This window comes from Tachypleus tridentatus, chromosome 11, assembly GCF_004210375.1.
Source record: "Tachypleus tridentatus isolate NWPU-2018 chromosome 11, ASM421037v1, whole genome shotgun sequence".
NCBI lineage: Eukaryota > Metazoa > Arthropoda > Merostomata > Xiphosura > Limulidae > Tachypleus > Tachypleus tridentatus.
In genome coordinates, this window is record NC_134835.1 from 27327172 (window position 1) to 27346878 (window position 19707).

The 19707-nt window shown below is 33.6% G+C and overlaps 1 long non-coding RNA gene across 2 annotated transcripts in view; it reads left to right on the top strand.

The window, feature by feature from the left end:
* The window catches only part of LOC143231814 (uncharacterized), a 68891-nt gene that overhangs the window by 43472 nt on the left and 5712 nt on the right, over positions 1-19707 (top strand). The window contains exons 2-3 of one of the 2 annotated variants that reach the window (XR_013017214.1): positions 6036-6188; positions 19361-19451. This is a non-coding gene — a long non-coding RNA (uncharacterized LOC143231814). The remainder of the gene's footprint in view (positions 1-6035; positions 6189-19360; positions 19452-19707) is intronic. The other variant, XR_013017213.1, reaches the window with a different exon arrangement.

A 19707-nucleotide genomic window follows, 5' to 3' on the forward strand; every position in this document is an offset into this window, starting at 1 on the left:
GCCAGCATGGCCAGGTGGTTAAGGCGTTCGACTGTTTGTAATCTGAGGGTCGCAGGGTCGAATCCCCGTGAAACCAAATATGCTCGCCCTTTCAGCCGTGGGGGCGTTATAATGTTACGGTCAATCCCACAATTCGTTGGAAATAGAATATCCCAAGAGTTGGCGGTGGGTGGTGATGACTAGCTGCCTTCCCTCTAGCCTTACACCGCTAAATTAGGGACGGCTAGTGAAGATAGCCCTAGAGTAGCTATGCGCGAAGTTCAAAACAAACCAAACCAAACCGTCTAGTCTTATACTGCTAAAATAGGGACGGCTAGCGCAGAGAGCCCTCGTGTAGCTTTTAGCTTTGCGCGAAATTCAAAAACAAACAAATCGTCACATGGACAACAAACACTAATGTATTTGTACAACGATTAGGGTTACGATAATCTTTCTTAACGTATATGTGTCTTTGTTTCTTCTTTGTTTTCAAAGAATATTTTGAACAGAAAACTTTGCAAGTTTACGTTTCAATTTTACCCTAAACTTTAAAACGCGAATGAACGTCCAAACCTAAACGATAAGATAAAGACATTGTTATTTTATATTAATATCCAGATCTTGGAATAACTTAAACAGTTACAACTGCATAATTACTTCGTGTTGCATAATTATGTCGTGTTACATGAAGTGTCAATTTTAATACTCTTCGCCTAAAACAGCAGGATCTTTAAACAACAACTTGTTTATGTGAAAAGAGACAATACTTGGTCTTGTAGGTAGAAAAGAAGGTATAAACATACTTTATTTTCAACACAGAATATCAAAATATATCAGACTGTTTATTATATTAAAAAGACGATAAATACTAATTTATACCTATACCTTTCTTTACAAGTTACAGAAATTAGAAATATTATTTTATTCAATTTTATTAAACATTCTGGCATTGCGGGGCTTTGATTTGTTGCTCGGTGTTGTCTTAGATCCCATAAAGTCGTGATTTGGAAAGCTAACAATTCTCACAAGCGGATACGTTTGTTCGCTTAAAAGATGTAAGTTTAATACTTCTTAAGATCGCTTTGTTTGCTTTTAGAAGAGAATGTTGCAGCTCATGAGAATACTAATGGTATTTTATGAATCAGATTGAGAGGTGGACAGCAAATCTGATGTCAGTTACAGCTCAGAAGTCGGGAAGTAATTTACATAATAACATACTCGATTTGTCACGGACTCTCTACCCTATACAGTCACAAGAGCGTGGTATTTGAAAAGGAACAGTAAAACTTGAAAAGTTTCTTTAATGATATAGATAGTGAGATAGATGGTTTGTTTTTGAACTTCGAGCAAAGCTACATGAGGGCTACCTGCGCTATCCGTCCCTAAGGTAGCAGTGTGAGACGAGAGGGAAGGCAACTAGTCATCACCATCCACCGCCAACTATTGGGCTACTCTTTTAACTGATTGACTGAAACATTGTAGCGCTCCCATGGCTGAAAGGGCAAGATTGTTTGGTGTGACGTGACGGAGATTCGGGTCCTAGATCCTCAGATTGCGAGTCTTGCGCCCTAACCGCCTGGCCATGCTGGCCCATCAGATAGACGGAGGGTTTGGTTTGCTTCCGATCATAGCGCAAGGCTATACGAGGGTTAACTGCTCATAGTAGTCCGTAATTTTGAACTGATAGATTAGACGGAAGACAGATAGAGAACACAAACAAATGACAGCACTGTCTCTGCTCAAATCGGATAGGGTAGTTCAACTGTCACTCGTAGAACGAGTTAAGGCCCTACCGCGCACGAAAGAAGATTTTTTTTTTCTTGTAGTGATGTAAACCTTCAAATTTACTGTCTGAAATATTAACAGTTATGGATGGGTGGTTCGATAAATATATACAGAATTTTGTATACATGTACGTATACTTCTACACATTCAAAAACAAACAAACATGGATAGCAAGAGATAAAAGAAATACAACTATCTAATTGTCAGTCTTCCATTTCTGAATTTTAATATCGAGTTTATAGAAAACATAAAGTTATTAAATTTCAGATATTTGAACGATCCCGTCCGACATGGCCAGGTGGCTATACTCGTAATCTGAGGGTCGCGGGTTCGAATTCCTATCACACCAAACATGCTCGTCCTCTCAGCCGTGGGAGCGTTATAAATGATAATCAACCTCACTATTCGTTGGTAAAAGAGTAGACCAAGAGTTGGCGGTGGGTGGTGATGACTAGTTGCCTTCCCTCTAGTCTTACACTGCTAAATTAGCTGCAGATAGTCCTCATGTAGTTTTGGCCGAAATTCAAAAACAAACAAACAGTTTCTGAAATTAGGTAAGGTGAAATGATTTAGGACAGCTGGTGTTTATCCGGCTTTATTCATTCCAACTCAGCAGACACAAAAGGATAAACATGAATAACATGAAATAATTATCGATACGAATGATACGTTCGTTAACCAGCTGATGGTCGACTGAATGAATATACTGAAATATACCTGACTGTGAACAAAATGTTTTTGCAGTAAGTGTCTTTAATTGTGAATTTTTCTAATAAAACCTTTGTTTTTTGAAGAGATGAGTATTATAGCGGTACAAGCTAGTAGTTGTTTGATATTTAAGTATAATTCTATTATCTTTGAATCGTTATGGATAAAGAGAAAAGTTTATTAATACTCTGCCCTGTTTTGTTTTGAAATAAAACACAAGGAAATGGCAAAAATAACAATGGAAAAAGTTGTTGAAGGAAAATAATGAATTTCTGAATATTTCGATAAGAAAGGATTAGGAAGGTTACCTGGTGAACTTTGTTTATCAAACAGCCATTCATACGATCTATATATGTTATTTTATATTCATAAGGTACTATAAGATTTTATATCACAAATGACACGCGAATATTAGATTGTATATAAACATATTCTGTTCCACAAAACACTGTAACAACTGGTATCAGTACACAAATCGTTTGTATACAAACGCTGCAACAACTGGTATCAATACACAAATCGTTTGTATACAAACGCTGCAACAACTGGTATCAATACACAAAATGTTTGTATGTAAACAATACAACAACTGGTGCCAGTACACAAAACGTTTGTATACAAACGCTACAACAACTGCTATCAGTACACAAAATGTTTGTATATAAACAGTACAACAACTGGTGCCAGTACACAAAATGTTTGTATATAAAGAGTACAAAAACTCGTATCAGTAGACGAAATGTTTGTATACGAACAATACAAGAACTGGTATCAGTACATAAAAAGTTTATACACAAAAACTTGTATTAGTACACAGAAAGTTTATACATAAAAACGGGTATTTGTATCCAAAACGTTTTTATATAAAAACTACAAAAACTAGTATTATCAAGGAGTGAGTTATAGAAGAATAAAATATTGTATATTAGTGCCAGATCTGGTGTGATTGCACAAATGTGAGTACCTAAACTACAAGTACTAACACCAGCACCTATATTTTTATAATTAAAAATTACAACAATGAACACAATACATAAAATGTGCGTATCCAAATGTTATAAGATCTAACACCAGCAGCCAAGCATTTACAAGAACTAACGCTACACGCATTATCTTATTCGAACACCTTTGTTTTTACAGTTGAGCATTATAAGGATTGGTGCTATACACAAACATTTCTGTATTTAACACCAAGTAGCCATACATTTCGTGTTTAAGTATTGCATGAATTAACACTGATACACAAAATATCTGTATCTAAACACTATAACAATTGGTAATGCCACTAAGAAATGTTTCATCTCAGCATTAGAAATGACATAAACAGTCATAAGTTGGTCGATAGAATGCTTGATTATCTGCTACCCTGTAATTTTCATTGACATTTTGAGATTTATTATGTCTACAGAGTAGACCGATTTGCTCATGTGAATGCAAATACGCACAAAGCTTGTCTTCTTACACAGAAAACAACGTAACGAACGCTTTAATAAATAGTCCCTTTGCATCCAAATGTAAACTTGGGAGTTTCGAAAATTTGAGAGTACACATATACTGAGTTCATGAGGAATATGTCAACCACCGTACTCACACATTGGTATAACTACGCTCTGCGCTACGTCGTATTCAAGTACAGGTTTACTGTTTCACATCTTTGGGAATACACCCCTCTTTTGTTCATTAGAAATGTTTCAACTACCTAACCAGCATATTCACACTTTTAAGGTATATTCCAGTTGTTATTTTACCAGAAGGCGTTGTCTACCTTATATTATTAAAATAAACGCATAAGTATCCTTAAATTTTACATACAAAATTTTACGTTTAATGAGACATAAATATTTTAAACTAGTGAGTATAAACGAACTGTCTTGTGCATCGTGTCCTAAAACACTACAATATCATCTTGCCGCGGTTTTCTGATCATTTAACGTAATTTCTAGTCTCTCGCATTTTATAAACAACGCCTTTTGAAATTTACACGCTAATAGCATACTAAAAATAAATTTCATGTGCTATTAACTCAGCTTAGTTTAAAACACCATCACACCATTTTGGATTGCTCAAGGAAAATTTTATTTATTCTCACGAGCAATTTACAAATCGTCATGTTCTAAATATTCAACGTAGGTTTCTCAAACACCAATAAAATACGAGTTCAAGATCGAAATAAAGCGGGAAAAAAAAAAAAGATGACTCGTGATATATCTTCCATTTATGGCTTAGTAACAATACTTGCTGTGAGTTCTTGACATAGATTTGTCATTTTCTGGTGGGTTGAAATGAAGCGTTATGTAGATTATGTAATATCAGAATGGGAACTTCTATAAGATTAAAAGGACGGTGCAGAAATGGAACGGAACAGCTGAATGTTGTGCTTCGTTAATCGACCAGAACGAAGACCGAAAAGTCATACACAGAAAGTGGAAAGTTAGCAAGCAGAACGTAATAAGCTGATTCGTAAGAATTTTTCTACGCCTTATTACACTATCTGCGAACGTCAGTAAGACCGTGGACGGTAAATCGAATGTGTCTACTAATATCCAAACACATTAAATCTTTCACGTAAAATATACAAATAAAAGGCTAAAAGTAATTTAATGGAAAATAGGAAAATAATTATTTTAAAGAAAAATTCACTTTCATTGGGATCTTTATTAGGACCTTCGTAAGGTTACAGAAGGCGTAATTTACGTTTAACACCATTCCAAAACAGTATATCAAACATATCTTCAGATAACTCTGTATTTTAGGTATCTGTTCTGGAAAGTATTTATTGGTCCATGCAATATATTTTCACAGAAATTCAAGTCTTATTTATATCATTAGTTTCGTATTATTAAATTAAAACTCGTTTTGTTCAGAACTCAAATCAAGTTTTACGATAAAAACGTATTCATGCACAAAATGCGTGATTTCGAAATATTTTATGCCATCTTCAAACTTTTCTGAACAAAATTTACGATTTTTCACGCGCGTCACGTGAATTGTTTTCTATAGCACTAATAAGTTTTAAGATATAATAACTTTATGTAAGCTTTGTTAACACTATTTTGTATTTCTAACCTTATTTTGTATTTTCAACTGATCAATGTAAATATGGAAAGTTCGGTTATTTATAACACTAGCAAGCAAACACCAGTTTTTTCAGCTTTTTAGAAGTCTTATTTCAACATTCAAATAGATCTTTTCAACTCATTGTTAATTACTTTAGTCCTTTTTATGGCGTTAAGTCAAAAACTGACGATAAGAATATTTCTACAAGTTTAATATGCGTAGTTGGTAATTGGTAATTTAAAATGACTTCCGTACAGTAGACAATTATATCTTTCTTTTCCAACTTAGCTTAGTCGAAAATAGATGCATTTTAAATACAAGGAGCGAAATAGTTAATGATTTTACAAGAACTAGAAAATATTTTTACTTTTCAAAAATCTACTTACCTACAATTTATTTCCAGCGAAAAACGTAGCATCTCGATAGCATTTAAATATTACATAGTCAGTACGACTTACAGATATTTAACTTCTAATTTATTTCTATTCTCTTGTGCTCACTTTCAGCTAGTATTCAGTTCCATTGTCTCCTGTGTACGGCCGAAAGAACTGTACAGCATACCTTTGTTGGCAGCAAAATGGCGGCATTGTGAAGCAAGCTCCTCGAAAATTTGAAACTACACCTTGATTCTCTACCGACCAGCCACGCTGTTAGAAGAGGTAAATGCTGTGTATGTTGACAAAACACTCAATTTTTATATTACCGTTCAACATTCTTGAAGCTATGAATAACCTTTAAAGACGAGAACTAGCGCGATTTTACCGAATGGACACCACAGGCTTATGTATATATATATATATATATGTATACGTATGTTTCTCCAGTCTTATTTTCTATGTAAACTTCCGCAGTCTATTCTTCTGTCTCGTCTCACCGCTTTGATATTTCTTCATTTATGAGTCTAAGAAAATGGTCGTAAAACCGTTCTGACAAATTATTTGTGTTTACTTGCTCATAAAAGTGAGGTTATGTTTACACGAACCGACTATCCTGCAGATTCGTTCTTATTTAGTTATTTGTTGTTGTTTTTTTTGAAAGAAAAATTCAAGCAAACCCCCTGGGTTCAAATACTTGTATTTTATATCGTGTCACTTCGTGAGACAGTTGTGTAAAGATGCTCGTAAAACCATTTATTAATTAGCAATGAGAACGAGGTAAATTATTTTTTACACTTTCACAACAACGCTCGGCGACAGAAGGATGGATGAATCGATCGTCGGGTTTATTCACAACGAATCTAAACTATTGAATGAAACAACAGACAGACAAAGATTTCATCCTAATTGACAGGTGTAGCAAATTTCATAGCTCGGCGTACAAGTTTATATTACGTTAGCGCGTTTCAGTTTTCTATCAGATTAATTTATAACTAGAGGTTTATGTAAATATAAGTGTTGCATCAAGTAAATTCGTATATAAATTACAATGTTAAAGTGATTGTAGGTAAGTATTTTTTCTAACAACGCGTTTTATAAGATATATATATACATATATTTAAAAGTATATATTTGACCATATATTTGTCACTTTTCTCTAAAGAGCTTAGGAAAAAAATAAATTCACACATCGATTCTTTGCTAACTTTGTTAAAATGTGTTGTTATTTTATTACGAGTAAAGATGAACGTTTTAGAAACAGATTCGACTGACCTGAAGACGAAAGATTTCGAAACGTCGTCCACTACACTAGTGTCTCCACGACAGGCAGTTGCCGTCCATCATATAAAGTTTCATCATAAATGCTCTGCTTAAACAATCTATCAAAGAAACAGATTCGACGTTTCGATCACTGAATTATTTAAAGTACGCAAGAAAGGCTCCATCAGAGATCGAAACGTCTTACCTGTTTTAAAAATATTATTCCTTACTGCAAATGCCCTAACTTGTAACAAAATAATTCTTATAATCAGTAAGAGAGCCCCAAACAGAAATAAATAAGATATAATATATTTGAAGCTTTTAGGTCTGGTATTTTGTGACGTTGACGAGAGACTGGTCCCTCTATTCAACTTGATGACGAATCTCCGCCTTGAATCGAGTTATCACGAAAGTATTTTCTCTTTGATGAACGTGACGCCTTTACAATAGCGTATTGGAAATATGAGGGAAATTAAATGGATCCATCTTTCCAGAAAGAGAAGGAAAACATGGAAAACTTTATGGAGCTGATAGTGTGTACATGCGGATTCGGTAATAAAGCCTTCTGCTTTCTTATTAATGGATGGCCATATCGCATCACAGCACACTGCTTATTAACGCACAAACATCGAAATATTCGATCTGCTTTACTTGTATGGAAGGCGTGAAACTCTATAAGCCAGGCAGTAGGCTGCCTAAACGTGCCTGGAGAAAGAATTACTGAAAAGACAAACAAACGGGAATCTGGAGGTTTTACACTTGCTGAATAAATTAAGAAAGTGTGAAAAACTTGGAGTTTTACTGATGTGTTTATTCAAGCTTTTAGTGACAAGTAAAATGACACCCTTTCTACACATGTTAAAATACTTTATATTATATGAATATTATAATAGACAGCAATGCTCTGCAGTTTATAGGTATTAATTATAGGATTAATCGATAGGTAGAATATACGCATACAAATCAGTTTAGTGAAAAAACCCCAAAAAACTGGAAGTTATCTCAAATCTGCTTTACACCTTTTTAATAAACAAATCCTTCTGAGATTCTCTCTGTATTGTGCTCTGCTTATTTCTTGGTTTTCCTTTGCTAAAACTTTTGGTTAGCAAGTGTTAGGAGGTTTTTCTTTATTAGGTAATAATCGAAGAGTAAAGTTAGCAAGTGTTAGAAGTTTTCTCCTTATAAGTTTATAATAGAAGAGTAAAGTTAGCAAGTGTTAGAAGTTTTCTCCTTATAAGTTTATAATAGAAGAGTAAAGTTAGCAAGTGTTAGGAGTTTTCTCCTCATAAGTTTATAATAGAAGAGTAAAGTTAGCAAGTGTTAGTTTTTTCCTTATACGTTTATAATAGAAAAGTAAAGTGAGCAAGTGTTAGTTTTTTTCTTATACGTTTATAATAGAAGAGTAAAGTTAGCAAGTGTTAGTTTTTCCTTATAAGTTTATAATAGAAGAGTAAAGTTAGCAAGTGTTAGTTTTTCCTTATAAGTTTATAATAGAAGAGTAAAGTTAGCAAGTGTTAGTTTTTTCCTTATACGTTTATAATAGAAGAGTAAAGTTAGCAAGTGTTAGTTTTTTCCTTGTATGTATATAATAGAAGAGTAAAGTTAGCAAGTGTTAGTTTTTTCCTTATACGTTTATAATAGAAGAGTAAAGTTAGCAAGTGTTAGTTTTTCCTTATAAGTTTGTAATAGAAGAGTAAAGTTAGCAAGTGTTAGTTTTTTCCTCATAAGGTTATAATAGAAGAGTAAAGTTAGCAAGTGTTAGTTTTTTCCTTGTATGTATATAATAGAAGAGTAAAGTTAGCAAGTGTTAGTTTTTTCCTTATACGTTTAGAATAGAAGAGTAAAGTTAGCAAGTGTTAGTTTTTTCCTTATAAGTTTGTAATAGAAGAGTAAAGTTAGCAAGTGTTAGTTTTTTCCTTATACGTTTATAATAGAAAAGTAAAGTGAGCAAGTGTTAGTTTTTTTCTTATACGTTTATAATAGAAGAGTAAAGTTAGCAAGTGTTAGTTTTTTCCTTATAAGTTTATAATAGAAGAGTAAAGTTAGCAAGTGTTAGTTTTTCCTTATAAGTTTATAATAGAAGAGTAAAGTTAGCAAGTGTTAGTTTTTTCCTTATACGTTTATAATAGAAGAGTAAAGTTAGCAAGTGTTAGTTTTTTCCTTGTATGTATATAATAGAAGAGTAAAGTTAGCAAGTGTTAGTTTTTTCCTTATACGTTTATAATAGAAGAGTAAAGTTAGCAAGTGTTAGTTTTTTCCTTATAAGTTTGTAATAGAAGAGTAAAGTTAGCAAGTGTTAGTTTTTTCCTCATAAGGTTATAATAGAAGAGTAAAGTTAGCAAGTGTTAGTTTTTTCCTCATAAGGTTATAATAGAAGAGTAAAGTTAGCAAGTGTTAGTTTTTTCCTCATAAGTTTATAATGAAGAGTAAAACGGTTTCTTGCAGATTTAACTTTTGCCTTTTCCCACTTGCTTTGAATGAGTTCTTAGCGATTGGTTCTAGATTTTTGAGTAGATCCAGTAGTTTGCGTATCTTGTACAGATATGTACGGGTCCATAGTTCGTGTCCTGTATACGGGTGTACGAGTTCAGCGTTTGAGCTCCGTTATAACAAATACAAAATTCGTACTTCGACCTTGATGCGTTATAAAAGTGACAGCAAAACTCCAGGTATTATTTGGCTTCACAAGAGTTCGCTGACTAGATGGCTTTCCTCTTGTCTATCAGTTCAGAATTAAGAAACGGTGAGGGTAAAATCCTACGAGTAGCTTTGTACCAATATCGGAAAACAAATAAACAACGTATTTTGACTTCCTGTCCATAATCCGATGAATCGAAAAAACCCAACCATAAGGAACTTTACAGCCTGTAGTTTACTATCTTCAACTCGTAAAAATGACTTTTGATCTTTGAGATTTTATTTTGATCTTTTACGATTAATCTTCAACTGACTTAGTACATATGTTAAAAGTCGTAAACCGTCATAAATAGCTCTTCTACGAATAAGGCAGAACATTGTGTCTCAGATGAGAAGGTAGGTATTTTTTTTTGTTTTTCTACGGACAGAGAGAAGAGAACCTGGAAATAATATATAGTACAAGAACCAAAGAACCTCATCCGATGTCATTTTTTTCTCTTTTTAATTAAGCATTTGAAAAATTTCCCAAAATAATTCTTTATGATAAATATCAGCTTGATAAAAAAACTGTGTGTTTTGAACATAATTCTAGATGGGTGTATTTACTAAGTTCTAACGTATCATATAAGTTTTACATTTTACACACAGGACTATATAAACCGCCACATTTCATTAAATGTAAGTCAAATGTTTAGTAATTTTTAAGAGAAACGTACCGGTTTCTCTCCATGGCTACACATACGTGTGTGTAATGTTAGCAGGATGGATAACTTGATTAGTTTATAATAATTATGTTAATACATTTCGTATCAAGAAAGAAAAACTATAACGTTATAAGTCATGCTATTTCATTGAAGTTTGAGGTATAGAAATGCATATATATACATCTTGACACACAATATGACAGTCTTGTGACTCGTGATATATATACATCCTGACACACAATATGACAGTCTTGTGACTCGTGATATATATACATCCTGACACACAATATGACAGTCTTGTGATTCGTGATATATATACATCCTGACACACAATATGACAGCCTTGTGATTTGTGATATATATACATCCTGACACACAATATGACAGTCTTGTGACTCGTGATATATATACATCCTGACACACAATATGACAGTCTTGTGACTCGTGATATATATACATCCTGACACACAATATGACAGCTTTGTGACTCGTGATATATATACATCCTGACACACAATATGACAGTCTTGTGACTCGTGATATATATACATCCTGACACACAATATGACAGTCTTGTGACTCGTGATATATATACATCCTGACACACAATATGACAGCTTTGTGACTCGTGATATATATACATCCTGACACACAATATGACAGTCTTGTGACTCGTGATATATATACATCCTGACACACAATATGACAGTCTTGTGACTCGTGATATATATACATCCTGACACACAATATGACAGTCTTGTGACTCGTGATATGGATACATCCTGACACACAATATGACAGTCTTGTGACTCGTGATATATATACATCCTGACACACAATATGACAACCTTGTGACTCGTGATATATATACATCCTGACACACAATATGACAGCCTTGTGACTCGTGATATATATACATCCTGACACACAATATGACAGTCTTGTGACTCGTGATATGGATACATCCTGACACACAATATGACAGCTTTGTGACTCGTGATATATATACATCCTGACACACAATATGACAGTCTTGTGACTCGTGATATATATACATCCTGACACACAATATGACAGTCTTGTGACTCGTGATATATATACATCCTGACACACAATATGACAGTCTTGTGACTCGTGATATGGATACATCCTGACACACAATATGACAGTCTTGTGATTCGTGATATATATACATCCTGACACACAATATGACAGCTTTGTGACTCGTGATATATATACATCCTGACACACAATATGACAGTCTTGTGACTCGTGATATGGATACATCCTGACACACAATATGACAGTCTTGTGACTCGTGATATATATACATCCTGACACACAATATGACAGTCTTGTGACTCGTGATATATATACATCCTGACACACAATATGACAGTCTTGTGATTTGTGATATGTATACATCCTGACACACAATATGACAGCTTTGTGACTCGTGATATATATACATCCTGACACACAATATGACAGTCTTGTGACTCGTGATATATATACATCCTGACACACAATATGACAGCTTTGTGATTCGTGATATATATACATCCTGACACACAATATGACAGCTTTGTGACTCGTGATATATATACATCCTGACACACAATATGACAGTCTTGTGATTCGTGATATATATACATCCTGACACACAATATGACAGTCTTGTGACTCGTGATATATATACATCCTGACACACAATATGACAGTCTTGTGACTCGTGATATGGATACATCCTGACACACAGTACGACAGTCTTGTGACTCGTGATATATATACATCCTGACACACAATATGACAGTCTTGTGACTCGTGATATGGATACATCCTGACACACAATACGACAGCCTTGTGACTCGTAATATATATATCGATTCCAACACACAATATAGCAGCCTTCTGACTCTTAAGTCTAATGGTAACAGTTACAGCTTTTCATACCTTGTTCACAAAATAAAATCATTTACCTTTAATGTTTTCAATGACATATTAAATAAACCGATCTAAGATATCGTAGTTTTGGGTTCTGCAAATACCCTGTTTCATCTTTGTTTCTTTGTTACGTCTATATAAACAACGAATGTTTAGATTGTAAATCGACATATTAAATAAAACGATCTAAGATATTGTAGTTTTGGGTACTGCAAATACCCTGTTTCATCTTTGTTTCTTTGTTACGTCTATATAAACAACGAATGTTTAGACTGTAAATCGACATATTAAATAAACCGATCTAAGATATCGTAGTTTTGGGTTTTGCAAATACCCTGTTTCATCTTTGTTTCTTTGTTACGTCTATATAAACAACGAATGTTTAGATTGTAAATCGACATATTAAATAAACCGATCTAAGATATCGTAGTTTTGGGTACTGCAAATACCCTGTTTCATCTTTGTTTCTTTGTTACGTCTATATTAAATTATTGCAACGAATGTTTAGACTGTAAATCGACATATTAAATAAACCGATCTAAGATATCGTAGTTTTAGTTATTGTGAATGTCCAGTCTCATCTCTTTCTCTTTGCTACACGCATGGTTTACCATTTTCATCAACTTGAATTTCATTATTATCAAAATTTAACCGTATTTAAAAAAAAAAAACCAACAACATAGCATCTACCTATAACGATACTGTTTGTTCACGTACGACTTTTGTCGAGGCACTTACTGAAAGACAACGACAATGCGTAACATATAGAATATCAGAAAATGTCTTATCGTAGTATATAATAAAGTGTTAATAGAGGCAGCCGTAATCATATAACAAGATAAAATCGACTACCAGTTCCAAGATGGAATTGTATCAGAACACGCAAGTGCGTCCACAGCAATTAAAGTTTGTAGCTTCTGAGGTTTTTGTTTCATTTATTTCTCTCCCAATGTTCTTTCTGTGGAGCTATGTATATATATATTTATATATTTGTGCTATTTTGTCTATATTCACGTGCTAGAGGAAGCGCTTGACCACAGCGTATTTGAATACTTTACTTATACGCTCAGCTCGATATTGAGTAGAGAACCGCAAACTTCTGTGTTCTATGGCTGACGTCTGACTGTTTCTACTTCTCTATGATCAAACGCAATGCTCTAAAGTAATCTTTTGCATGAGTGTTTCTTGACTCTGCTGTTTTCCCCCGCTAGTACAGCGTCGTTAAGTTTACGGATCTACAACGCTAAAATCAGGGGCTCGATTCCCTTCGGTGCGCTCAGCAGATAACTCGATGTGGCTTTGCTATAAGAAAACACATACACTGTGTTGTTGACTTGCGGGCTTTAAAAAAAAAGTTAAATTTCTTACTATTTCTAAAGTTATTAAACATCCTTACTGGCCGATTATCTCTCGAATTTGTTTGTTTTTCTTCACCACAAAGCTACATAATGGACTATATGTGGTATGGTCACCGCTGGTATCGAAACCTGATGTTTTAGCTTTTTAATTCTCAAAATTACCAGTGAGCAACTGCGGATATCTCTCGCAAACAAAATAAATCAATATTTTGATTACAACATCTGTACGCCATTTCTTGTTCCTCAAGTTAACGGATAATACTTTTAACATGAACGAAAGACGAAACGATATTCTAAAAACGAAGATTATGTGAAAACGAAACGTTTTTGTTATTTGCGCATAGCAATGATATGGCTACACGTTCGATTTCTCTTTTGTATGATATAAAGGTAAATAGATATGCGAAGTAAACGGTAGTTTTAAATAATATATTTTAATGATAGATTACTTGTGCAGTCGATCACAAAGAGAACCGAACAGAAGTTCCAGAAATTGTTAGAAATTTTATAAGTCTCCGACACTTGCAACGTCTCTCACTAAATTAAATTAGTTCGATCTCCATGTGTGTCGAGATGCAATGATGCTACACTAGGCAGAGATGCAATGATGCTACACTAGGCAGAGATGCAATGATGCTACACTAGGCAGAGATTTTCAAGTGCATTAGGCTTAATGAATATTTGTTTGTCAAAATATGATATCGATAAATGTCTCTAAACAGGCTGAAAATAGAAATATAAAACAAATCATATCTATGAATGGAAACGAATAAAATATCTAACGTGTAGAACAACCATAATAGTTAGTTTTGAAGTTGAGTAGTTAAACGCTGTCTCAACAATAACAGTGTCAGGGTAGAAGAACATGGAATATATTGTGACAAGAAGAGTTAAACGCTGTCTCAACAATAACAGTGTCAGGGTAAATGACATGGAATATATTGTGACAAGAAGCGTTAAACGCTGTCTCAACAATAACAGTGTCAGGGTAGAATGACATGGAATATATTGTGACAAGAAGAGTTAAACGCTGTCTCAACAATAGCAGTGCCAAGGTAGAAGGACATGGAATATATTGTGACAAGAAGAGTTAAACGCTGTCTCAACAATAGCAGTGCCAAGGTAGAAGGACATGGAATATATTGTGACAAGAAGAGTTAAACGCTGTCTCAACAATAGCAGTGTCAGGGTAGAAGGACATGGAATATACTGTGACAAGAAGAGTTAAACGCTGTCTCAACAATAGCAGTGTCAGGGCAGAATGACATGGAATATATTGTGACAAGAAGAGTTAAACAGTTTACTTTATTGTTAATAAAAATAACGTCTGTATAGAGTTAAACATTGGTGTCTATGTAGAAGAATATGGTGACTTAAGAGTTAACCGACAACAAATAAACAATGATATAGTCGTATCAATATATAACGTCAAAAAGCTAGTTAAATATGATACTATTATTTATGGATGGAAGTATTAATACATTACTTTTATATAGAAAATAAGCACTATATGAACCGCGTCAATGTTCTGATCATAGAATTCACGACCAATTGTAAGAATAATAATTAATCGTTGTTTTAGAAATTTGTAGTGGAATTTGCAGCACACTCTAACAATGCTAGTTTAACATTAGTTAACTCACGTATAGAGGTAGATATTTTCAACAATGCCCACGAGCGTACTAGTGTCTAAACAGTCGTTACTTGGTTCTGCTATATTATTTCCAAAACATCTGGAATGAGTTCAGTTCCGTGAGACGGCTGAACAAAAGCACGGATAAAAAAACAATAAAGAATAGGTTGACACATCTATGTGTAATATTTCTTGTTCTACTTTCAAGCAGTGATGACCGTGTTACAGTGGAGCTATTTTTAATATTCTGTTCTTTATTATCCATTAAATCTAAAACATTATGAGTTAGGCCTAGGTGGCGGAAATTGGTTCATATGTTTACAAGTGGCAAATATGTTCAAGACAAAGGTGTAGAAATTAGTTCACAAATACTGGCACATAAAAACAGAGATGCATGTTTCACTTCTTATTGACTGTTAGCTAAATGATAATGCATAGGTTATTGTACAACGAGTGTAACTTCGATAAGATATTGGTTAAGTATTAACTGTTGGTCAGGCAATAACTTGAATAGGCATGGAACATTTTAAATGGCACAATTCAGAGCAAATAACAAAGAAACTTCCATAAATTATAATATTTTGATTGCAACATCTGGCGTAAGATTTGGGTAGAGTTTATCTGTATTGTAATCTTATCCGTCACTACGAAATTTCTTATGAAAATCGTATAATAGTGCTTTATAGTGACGTATAGGATAAGAAGACAAGAAACGGATAGAACTTTCAACACCAGCTGTTAAATTCTTTGAGGTGTTTACTAAACTGTACTTATTTTTGCTTTTACTACATAATAAGTTTGTAAAATCACCAAGTGACCAGTTAGCGTGCACGTGTAATTTACTCTGATGAACTTCAGTCTAACACACACGTCCTTGTTATCTCTGAAGGAGCAGAACAAAATATTGGCATGTTAAAGTACCGAAGTCGTTTACGTTTTGTTAAGTGAAACATTAATCATTAAAAGATAGCTTTGGAATGTAGAGATCAGTCATAAATACTGACTGAAATTCCATGGTTAAGATGTATGAGATAGGAAACAGATAGTGTTAAGACTACGTTATAAACTATAATGGTTTCGGAAATAGATTCGTATTAGAATAAAGCCGTTTGTTTTTTTCAGATGTAACAGGTATTTCCAGGTACTTCTAGTAGAATTTTCTAACAATTTTAATTTTTAAAAGAGAATGATTCGTGGTACGTTTATTTGAAATCAAGTGCAGTAATTCATAAGTTTCATTCAATCAGATGTGAAGAAAAACGGACCCATTTTCTGGAAGTCTCGATGTGGTTCATGGTGTTTAGTCACAAAAAATTGAAAATTCTGATTAAGTTTTTTTTACGATACACCACCGCCATGGTTTAAACCCTGAATAATAACCCCACGTGGAAAATGTATGATTATTTGTGGATTTTGTTGTTATAGTTAGTCAGTTAAGACGCGATTTCATTCCAGTTAAGACACTGTTACGTTAACGGTGGCCCTCTCTTGGTGTAAGTTAAAAATTGATGAGTGTTTATAATGTGAGTATAGCAGACAAAAGTGAGTATGATATTAAAATGAATCATGAAGAATTAAAAAGAAACAACAAATATATATTTTTTAAATAATTAGTAAAGATATTTCATAATATGAAACATAATTTTATTAAGACTACAAATTCCATTTAAACATGCTATCTCAACATTCACTAAACATACACTGGCACTTAATCAATCTGGATTACTTGTGTTTGTGGACTGGTATTTCTGAAGGCATTACTTTTATAACTCTTGTTATTTACCATACTAGAGTATGTGTAAAGTGATATAGAAACTAGTCCAATACTGTGTTACACTCTATATGTCTTGATTGGTAATTTGCCGGTATCGTAATAGTGTTTGTGTGTGGCCAGTACAATCAAATAGTTCCACCGACGAGAGATAACGAAATATCACCGCACGTATATTCGTTATTACTAGGCTATTGGCTCTATAGGTTATCATACTTAGATTTAGGTTCAGACTTCCTTCTTTTGATAAGTTTTTAATCTTTGTAGAAGGAAACCAATCAGCTGATGCCCGAAGTATTGAGTTACTGATTGTATATATACATCCAATTGTGTATAGCTATCTAAACACAGATAATTAACTGTGTATCTCTGTCTGTAAACGTGTATACATGCACGTGTACATTATTCGTTAGACATAAAGAATGAATGCGCAGAACTAAACTATTTAGCAGGGATAAATATTTAAGGAACATGTTTTTTAACACTTGTAATACACATGCTTTACGTTAGGATAAAGCGCATGTATTCTTAGGCAGTAACAAAACCCAAGAACTTCCATAGCCACACCCATGAAGAAATAACCGACAAAATGAAATATGCTTCAGAATGTAGCCCATAAAAAAGGAATATTATTAGTTTTCACATCTGCTGTCATGTATACATAATGTAGAATTATATATAATGTAGGTAAATGTTAACAAAATCGTTGGCCAGGCATGGCCAGGTGATTAAGACACTCGACTTGAAATCCGAGGGTTGCGGGTTCGAATCTCTATGATACCAAACATGCTCGCCCTTTCAGCCGTGGTGAGTTATAAGGTGTTTATCAATCCCAATATTTGTTGGTGAAAGAATAACCCAAGAATTGGCGGTGAGTGAATTAGTGAAGGATAGCGCAGATAGCCCTCGAGTAGCTTTGCGCGAAATTCAAAACAAACAAACAATCAAAATCGTTAATAAAGTATTAAAAGTCACATTGTCACACACGACACAACTGTCTAGTTACATCAGGAAACAATGTGTGTGTATGCTAAAGTTTTGTGATAAACGTTAAGAAAAATGGTCACTGTATACATTTGTAAGTATTGATAGATGTGTGTATACTATATTGTGAGGTTTCTCCTACCATATCAGTTGAATACTATTACTGTTTGTTTACAGACTGTGGACAATGACTCTTATAAGTGGTGTTAGTGTAAACATTATTTGCACAATTATTGTTTAGAACTGGTATACAAAGAATGAAACCTTAGAAACTGAGTGCTGGAAATTTTGTCTGTTGTATTTACTGCTTTTATTTTTTATATATTTATATCCTCATGATATAAAGTGTAAGCATTTGTTTTCGAAAGAGTTTTGAAGGTTCCATTTGCCGGAACTTGTCCGTTCCGTCATCCCTGGGACGTTATAACATGAAAGTCACTCCCATTATTTGTTTGTAAAGAGTTACCTGAGAGTTGATGGTGGGCGGTGTCTATCAGCTGCCTTTCTTCTAGTCTATTACCTCAAAAAGAAATAAAGCAATTTTAAAGATATTTTATTCTGCTTGAAAGAAACCTTAACCAAAAATAGTTATTGTTTGTTTTCTAATTGGTTTGTTGCAGTTTAAACAGTTGAATTCTTGTTTGTCTTCCATTTGTTCCTCCCTCCCTGTAGTATACTGATAGAAATCGGGTTTTGATAATTGTAGTGGGCAGAGTATGGATAGCCCCTTTTTGTAGTTTTGTGCCTAATACCAAACAAGAAACACATATAACTGTTTTGTTATTTTTTGCACAGTTTGATACTTTTTTGCCTTCGAATTATTTTGTTATATTTTGCATAGTCTAATTCTTGTTTGTCTGCTAATTATTTTGTTATATTTTGCACAGTTTGATTCTTGTTCGTCTACTAATTATTTTGTTATATTTTGCACAGTTTGATTATTGTTTGTCTACCAATTATTTTATTATATTTTGCACAGTTTGATTATTGTTTGTCTACCAATTATTTTGTAATATTTTGCACAGTTTGATTTTTGTTTGTCTGCTAATTATTTTGTTATATTTTGCACAGTTGGATTCTTGTTTGTCTGCTAATTATTTTGTAATATTTTGCATATATTTTCATACTTTTACTTTTATGAATCTCGATCCATTTGAGAACAGAAACGAACAAGTACCAAACAGCAAAATAAAACATTTGATGTTTAGGGCAAACGTTACCATATTGAAACATTTCAACCGGACTAATAGATATGTAAGTGTTTCTTTTAACTGAAGATATTTAAGTACCACATATTTAATTAAATAACACGATGTAACCGAAAGTGTTATTTCCCAATTACTTATGCCTAAAGTAAATGGAAAAGACCTATTTTAATCTTCAAACTTTGCTTTTATGATCTGAGAGTGTATAACGAAAACATGATGGGAAACTATATATGGGGGCTGATACGTGAAAGTGATTTACATTAAAGTCGCAAATCTCGAAAAACTACTCACTTCTAAACATT